The sequence below is a fragment of the Watersipora subatra genome, chromosome 2 (assembly GCF_963576615.1).
Source record: "Watersipora subatra chromosome 2, tzWatSuba1.1, whole genome shotgun sequence".
In the NCBI taxonomy this organism is placed as follows: Eukaryota; Metazoa; Bryozoa; class Gymnolaemata; order Cheilostomatida; family Watersiporidae; genus Watersipora; species Watersipora subatra.
The window spans coordinates 26,150,240-26,159,411 of NC_088709.1; positions in this window are offsets into that span (position 1 = coordinate 26,150,240).

Genomic DNA, 9,172 nt, shown 5'->3' on the forward strand with positions numbered 1-9,172 from the left:
AACTCCAATTGTAAAACGTCAAATAGCAAACCAGCTACACAAAAATGAACAATAATTTAATTACACTCAAATGGTAATTACTATTATAACCAGTAATATTTATTTAAGTTAATTCATCCAAAATATTGTGCGTAACAACTCTAAGTAAGATGAGTAAGACTCTAGTAAGATGAGCTTCATTTTTACCTAAAATACACTTTACAAATAACGGTAAATCACACTAATGAAGGAATGAGAAACTATGTAGTACCATCTTCAGCCATTGCTTAACTCCGAGATTAAACTTCCAATCAATTGTCAATTTCCGATTGTCCTCTCAATTTTCAATAAGCATTATCATGTGTCTCTTCAATTACAAACAACTGCATCTAAACTCAAATAAAGCTGTCATGCTTTTAATTAAGACTTTGGTAAATGCTTTTACTGTCTTGATTGTAAAAACATTTTCAAGTAAGTTGCATTGAACTCGGAATGTAGTAACAACACTCTACGATCACTGCGACAAGCCTACACTTGCACTTGCCCTTGCAAGCATTTAGAGAGTATTTCAAATCCTGAATTTCTCTTTGCGCTAACCATTGTAATGATCATGTTTAAATGAATTTCATACAGCTCAGTGAAGCAGCTGGGAGTGGTGGTGCACTCTTGTAATCCAACTACTTGGAAGCTAGGTTTGGTGGACAACTTGAGGGCATGGTCTTTGTTGAAGGCCCACCCATGTTGATTAGGTGTCCGCACTAAGCACTGTGTCAAAATGGTTTCTTGGTAGGAATTCTAGGTAACCAGGTTGCTCTAAGGAGAAGTGAACTGGCCCAGGGTGGAAACACAGCAGGCAAAAGCTTCCACACGGTGCAGTAGTAGGATAGCATCTGAGAGTGGGAGCCTTGTGACAGCCTGTTCAATACAGTTGAACCCATTCCTTTTTGATTTTTCCTTCAGACTGCTTTGTTCATTACTGTTATTTAAGAATCAATTTTAAGTGAGCAAAAGCTTTTTTCATTTTTCAGTTTTTTGGTCAGACCATCGATGCTTGCTTTCTGGTTTAACTATACATGTATATCTGCTTTGAGTTTGTCAGTTTTCACATCTGATTTTCTGCAGTTTGAACTGTTAGTGTCTTTGTATACTTTAAATGGCTAATGATCTGTGTGTCTGCCTGTGCGTCGGTCTACTTAACCGTCTGTGCATCTGTAATTCTGTTTTTCTTTCTATGCGTCTAATTCAAACTATCTTTGTGTATGTTTTTAGCAGTTATTCTGACAGTTTGTCTCTTTAGCTGACAGTTTTAAAAACTATGTGCGTTCTATGTATGAAAACTATGAAAACTTGACGTACCTTCATTGTTTTCTGTGTTCATCTTCAAAATCTGAGTGTATACCTGCCTATCTGAATATTTGTTTAATATGTTTGTTTGTTGAAGTTTCAACATATTTATTGGTTCTCTCATTTATTCATTTGTTTGTCCACCTCATTGTAGGTTTTCTACTGGTCTATTTGTATGGTAACCTGTTAATAGGTTCTTTCACAGCTTCTATTATTTGTTAGTCTGGTCATCTATTTGTTATCTCCCTATATGTCTGTAGATTTTTTCATAAAGCATTTTGATGAGCTTCAGTGGGCGAAGACTTTAGCTCACAGTTATCATTTATTGTTATCTACTATGCTGCCATCATCTCAATAGCTTCTGCTGACTGCCATAGATCACAAGTGTTTATATTTACGTCGACTTTGAATTGGCTGATGCTTAAAATCATAATTTATCATGTTCTATTATGCTGCCTGTGTCACAATAACTTCTTTCATGAACTGACTATAGCTCAGAGTTATCATCACTTACTTTCTAATGTGCTGTTTTCACATTAATAGCTTCTATCATTAACTCATAAATTGACTATAACTCATAATTATCGATCAGCTCCAGCTTCGATATGGCACAACCCTCAGCAAGCCAAAGCGGCTCTGAAGCTAGATCACTATAGAAACTGGGTATTTTTAAATAAATATATGAACCAGTCTTATGCGATTTGGGTGAAGGCAATACACAAACACCAGAAGGGCACCAAAATACACACCCATATATTGGAAGATCATTTCAATTAGAAAGTGACACTGATCCAACATTACATGATTCACATCTCACCATACAGCTTTTTACTCTGATGACATGGACTACAAGCGACAAGATAATCTTAATGATTCTTTAAGAGTTATGCTGAGTCAGCTGTGACCATCTTTACGTATAAATTGAAATCCTAAAGATGCGTACATATACTATTTCTTAGGGTTTGAAGTCTATCTTGACATAAAAATTTAATCAGCTTTAACATTTGCTTCATATGTCAATGTTGTTATACCAAATATCCAATATAGATAAATTTATGTCATACGATCATATATATGAGAAAATGTTTTGATAAGAACATAATGTATGTTGTTTGATTTTGTTTGTACATGCATGTAGAAGTGATCATAAGTTTGGACTGTACTTTCACATGAAGTTATATGAGTTTCATATATAACTTATTATTACTCTAGTAATCACGTTGAAACCGGTCAGTGACTGTCACGCTTATATCGATTATCCTCATTTTATATATTTTATCTTTTTTAACACGTCTTTCACACTTTAAGAGAAAAGGTCAAACTGATCGAGCGATAGCAAATGATGATTTTCAACAAGCGATCAGATATGATCAATGCCTAGAGCCCATATCAACGCTCTGTAACTATCAACAGAGACTTTTCCCCTGCCAGTTTTAACATTTTAAACTTTAACAATGTTATTATGGTTTTATTAAGAAGTTACTTATAGCTGAATAGAATAAAAAAGTGGTTGTCCATTCCCATGCAAATTTACTTTTTAACTACTCCTATTTTACTAGTTTCACAATTTCTTGTTATTCGATGTCTATTGCGTTTGTCACAAAAATTTTATCGGTGATAAAGTTATTTGTTAGATTTGTTCAGAAAAATCTTTTGAGGTGATCTGCTTCCTGTATACATGACAATGCGTCATTATTAATAGGTGATTTTGTACATACTGTAATGTGTCGGCATTACCCATGGCAAGTAACCCATACACATAACACATGTAACACAAGTGAAAACCAGAAACTTATTAATAAAATGTGCAGGATTTTAGGGTATACCAAATTTAAAAAAAAGAATACCTCAAAAAGGCCTCCTTTAAAGCTGATAAAAGTAAATACTTGGTGAAGAGTAAATAAATCACACAAAAACGGAATTAACAAATTAATGGTGAAAATGTCAAAAAGTATTAGATAATTCCACAGAAGCAGAAATGAAACTTTGAATATGATATAACTTAAAATAGTGAAGTCACATTATTGAAGTTTTTTTCACACAACTCACTGATTAGTCACCTAAGTGACTCATACAGAGAGTACATAAAAGTACAATATAATATAGTATTTGTCAACTAATGATTCACTAAAAAGTAGAGTTAGTTATATCTCAACATGAAGAGAGTTCCTGGATAAACAGGTGAACTTTCAGGGTTCTTACACTTATCACCAACTTGGGATGATATCTTCAGAAGTTTCATCTCTATTTGATTTTTCCTATTATGAACAGCATAAAGAAGAGATCTGTGGTAAACTCCTCCTTCTCTCTGTCAACCAGCATCATTTGTACAAACTGTGGTTTTTCAACTACCTCCATGTCTCCGCACATTGGATGGTATCACTTAAGCCTGAAATGTGCAGCACTTCAGTCATCAACCATATGAAATAGTTTATCTTTGACCTAAGAATTAACCCTTTTAGCAGGTGAGTTTTTGAGCCTATTTCTGATCGCCCTGGGTAAATTAATTGAAAAAAAAATTAAAACTTTGAAACTTCATTGAAAAAAAGAGACAATTTTGAACCTTTATTGAAATGATATTATTTCGCTACCCTATGGTTGTATGATAGGTTTGTATCATATAACGAGGCATTTTACAAACAGTTTTACACCCGTTGTACCTGTTTGAGCTATTTAGACTACCCTTACACATGTAAATTTTTAAAAAAGTTGAAAAATTTGATTTTTGTTGCGATAATGTTATATCGTTGAATAAAACATATTCTGTATTTGTATTACAAATAAAGCATTTTACAAGTAGAACCATTCTTTTTAATGCATATTAGCCACTGTTTAGACTTAGTTCATATCACATATCCGTAGTCTATACAGTCTATTTGTGCTCTATAGTCTATACTGACTATTTGTGATAAGAGTTGAAGCAAGCACCTTTGCACAATCTGACTCCACAATCTTTGCATCATGTACCAATTCTAGAACCTTTGTAGCCTTGACCTCTTGGTTTAGCGCATAAAGTGCATTTCTTTCTTTTACCATCTGGAATGACTTCAAGGAAATGCCTGGCAGTTTTCCTTGCAGCTGGAGAGAAGCTAGGTCATCCTACACGTTTTCTAGGCTCACAGTAATCTCTAATCAACCCTTGGACTAACTGAATAAGAAAGCGGTGGTGGTCCATCTTCTTTCCTACAATGTTGGAATTAGCCTTGTCATCAATTAAATCAAAGTCCATTAGATTGACATCAGAAAAATTTGAGTCATGGTCTGAGTCATCAGCAATAGAATCTACCAAAACAAACTGGGCCCTTTGAGTTGATCTAGCAGGTCGTTTGGAAGATGAAGCCATGATTATAAAATGTTTTTTTTGTTCATAAAAAATCAATGCTTAGACCTTACTAAGTAGAAAAGGCACATAGAAAGGGCATCGACAACGATCGCCCAAAAAAAGTTGAAATACAAATATACATGTCTAAAATGTAGTTATTCAAGTTCACACAAATATTCTTTTACTTTAGAAAGTATTTAAATGAATAGAAAAATGAACACAGACTAAGAGTAAGTCTTAATACATAGTGGGCATGATAGCGACATTAATGTCGCACTACCCACTAGAATCACTATCACACAGCGACATAATGTCGTATCACCTGCAAAAGGGTTAAGCAATGTGATTATAGTCAATTCTTGCTAAAAAGGTTGCGCCATCATAACTAATTTTGTATAAATAGTATCAAATCGAATATATTGACCAGCGGTTCAATATACTTATCAGAATAAAAAGATTATCAATTCTTTAATCTCTTAAATTTCTATTGTTTGCAGACAATGCTGTTCTACAAAGAAGTGCTGCATGTGTTTATTTAACAGTTAAACCCTATAAGTGACTTTTCTTTTTATATTTGAATTTCTTTGGAGTAAAAAGTATATTAAACTGTTTTCAAATAGTATAATAGATAATTTTTACTGGTTGAGTGACTCTTTAAAGTAAAGTTTTGCGAAGGTCGTTTTATGGGCAATTTTGTTCAGAGATTTAAACTTCCCTCATAACATTCTTGATGTAGTGAAAAAACTCTATTTGAATGCCACAATTATTTGAATGTCGTATCTAATAGAAAACTGAAATGTTGAAAATTTCAACGCAATTTTTTAGTTAAATGTCTACTCTGTTTGACAGCCACTTTGACAGTTTTTCATATTTACAAACCCATAAAAAAGTGATCAGTGGAAAAGTATCCACAAAAATGTACTGGTAATTTCTTGGTTTAATCGATAACAATTAATTCTTTCATTGTTGCTTGAGTGATTGCCATGGTTTTAGTGATAGTGTATCTGAGAGGATTTATCATCACAATCATCAGAACTATACTCTGATTCAAAGTTACCAAAATATTCACCTGATCCATTGTCTTCAGATGTATCTATTATGTTGTCTATAATGTTTAATAAAAACATTAAAGCATTTCGAAGAAAATTGTGGTTATTACGGTATTTATTTGACATGTAGCATATTTTGCATTTACAAACGCTTCATATTTTAAAAATTTACTTACATAAGCATTAACCATTTTTTGCACTAGTCCAAATGACTTCATGATATTACGTACGATGGTGGAGGTAAAATTTTAGGGTGTCAGATAGTCTAGCAATCTCTAGACAAATGAATGCGTTTATGTACCTTCTAAATTGTTTTTACTTTGACCAGTTTTAAAGCAGTATTTTCTTGCAACATTAATTGAAATTGTATCTGATAAACCATATTATGATAGGATCGAGAATTAATTAGTATTTAGTATGGAACTAGTCGAGGAATAATCATTGGTTGATAAACTGCAATTAACCTAATGTGTGACTTCACTAGTCTAGAGTATGATGAATGTTCTAACACTAACTGGTTGTAAAAACTAGTGATGTGAAACTCAATCTTACCTACAAGACTCTTCACAAATGTCAGTAACTAACATTATTAGGAGAGTTAAATATTACAGTACTGTGCTGGGTCATCGCCTACCTCCGAGTTAAAATTTTCGGTCAATTGACAATATCCGAATGTCTTCTCAATTTTCAAAAAGAATTCTAATCTGTCTCTTCAAATACAAACTACTGCACTTGAACTGACATAAAGCTTTCTTGCTTTCAACTATGATTTTGGCACATGTTTTTACTTTCTTGATTGTAAAAAACATTTACAAGAAAGTTGCATTGAACTCATAATCTAACAATAACTTTCATCAATCACTGCCACAAGCCTACACTTGCACTTGTGCTTGAGAGCATTTAATGCGTATCTTAAATCCTGAGTCTCTCTTTGTGCTAATCATTGTGAAGACCGTGTTTAAATAAATCTCATACAGCTAAGCCAATCAGCTGGGAGTGGTGGTGCACTCTTGTAATCCAACTACTTGGAAGCTAGGTTTGGTGGACAACTTGAGGGCATGGTCTTTGTTGAAGGCCCACCCATGTTGATTAGGTGTCCGCACTAGCACTGTGTCAACATGGTTGCTTGGAAGGAATTCAAGGTAACCAGGTTGCTCTAATGAGAAGTGAACTGGCCCAGGGTGCAAACACAGCAAGCAAAATCTTCCACACGGTGCAGTAGTTGGATAGCATCTGAGAGTGGGAGCCTTGTGACAGCCTGTTCAATACAGTTGAACCCATTCCTTTTTTGATTTTTCATTCAGACTGCCTTGTTTATTGCTGTTATTTACTGGCCAATATTAAATCAGAAAAAACTTTGCTTATCATCCAGTTTTTGTTCAGATCTTTCATACTTGCTATCTGGTCTAACGACACTATATATCTGTTCTGAATTTATTAGCTTTCACATCTGATTTTTTGCAGTTCAACTGTTAATGTCTGTGTATGTTTTGAATAGCTAATGACTTGTGTCAGTTTGTTTGTCTGTCCTCTTAAATTTTTTTGCTTTTGTAATTCTGTTTTTCTGACTATGCGTTTATCTCAAACTATCTTGAGGTATGCTTTTGAGAGTTATTCTGACTGTTGGTTTCTTTATATGACCGTTTTCGAAACTATGTGTGGTCTATATGTGCGAACTATAAAACTTTATCTATCTCCAAGATTTTTCCGTTCATCTTCAGAACCTGAGTGTCTATCAGCCTATCTGTATACTTTTTCAATTTATTTATTAGTTGAAATTGAACTTATTTATCTGTCCTGAATGAGAGCTTTGTGACAGCCTGTGCAAAATAGTTGGACTCAATCCTTTTGTGACTTTTCATTCAGGCTGCTTTATTTATTGCTGTTATTTAAGGGTCAATTTTAAGTAAACACAAACTTTATCCACCTTTCAGTTTTTTGGTCAGATATATCATACTTGCTTTTTGGTCTAACTATGTATCTGTTCTGAATTTATCAGTTTTTACATCTGATTTTCTGCAGTCTGACTGTTAGTCTCTGTGTATGTTTTGAATGGTTAATGATTTGTGTCAGCCTGTGTGTCTGTCTACTTAACTGTATATGCATCTTTAGATCTTTTTTCTTTCTATGCGTCTAACTCAAACTACCCTTCTGTATGTTTTTTGACAGTTGTTCTGACTGTTGGTTTCTTTCTCAGCCCATTTTAGAAACTATGTGTGGTCTATTCAATTTGTTTATTTTTTGAACTTAAGCTTGTTTATTTGTTCTCTCATTCATTCATTTGTTTGTCCATCTTTTTGTATGTTGTCTGCTGGTCTATTTGTATGTTCATCTGTTAATTTGTTCATCCACCGCTTCTATCGATTGTTTGTCTGCTCATCTGTTTGTTATCTGAAGCTGAACATCAACAGTTTGAATTACACAGAAAGTAATAATTTATTCCAATCTCTAACCGTGTCTTTAAACAAATTAGCAGACGGACAGACGAACACACATTGCTCTATTATAGCACAGATTACCTTCATTGTTTATCAAAGAGTTATAGGTTTTTGGAATGTAGGAAGAACTATATATATATATATATATATATATATATATAAACAAATGAATAAATATATATATATAGATATATAGTCAAATTAGATTGAATAGGAGGCCACTTTGGAAAATATATCCACGATATAGGGCTTTCGGATAATAGGAGGCTTCTGATAGGAGGCTTCGCTAGAAACATGCTTAAACAACTCTACTCGTCATGCTGATCGCATACGTATCTATTTTGCATTTTGCATAAATTTTGCCGGAGAGTTCAACATTTTGAAAAATTTTGCAGGTTAGGAGGCTCTGTAGTTTGAAATGGAGGACCTCCCATTAGCGTAAAATTGGAAAATTTTTATACAAAATTCTGAGTTGTCTTCTCTTTTGCAAGAGAAGTTATCTTCTCATTAAATTCAGGGCCTCCTATTATGTTTTTATATCTTGAATTAGATAGTCCTAGTTCCAAGCTCTACTTCTTTTCTTTTTATATAAATTTAGCTAACTATGATATTTAGTTTGGTTCTTTTTACTTGTAATGAACCTTTATTGCATCATTTAATTTTCTATCAATTGGTTAAAAAGGCGAACTAATCTCTGAAACCCCATTTCAGGGATTTTGTCAACAGAAACTAAGAAAACCGATTTGCAGGCACATCTGTGTGTGCTTTGATCTAAAGTTTATCATACATATTATTCATAAAATTGAAAACTTATGCTTTCCCTTAATAGCTTGTTAGTGGGCATGCATGGCAAAAACAAGCACTTTGTCCATTTAAAAAAAGTTGTAATAAGTTGCAATAAAAGCTAGGATGGTATTGACATCAAGTAATTGGTATTGAAACCATCCTAGTTGTCAAATAGAAAACTTTTAAAACGTTTATTAATTAGAACAGTGCATACATTCATGCTGCCAAATATGCCTGGTAGAGTCAGAGACACC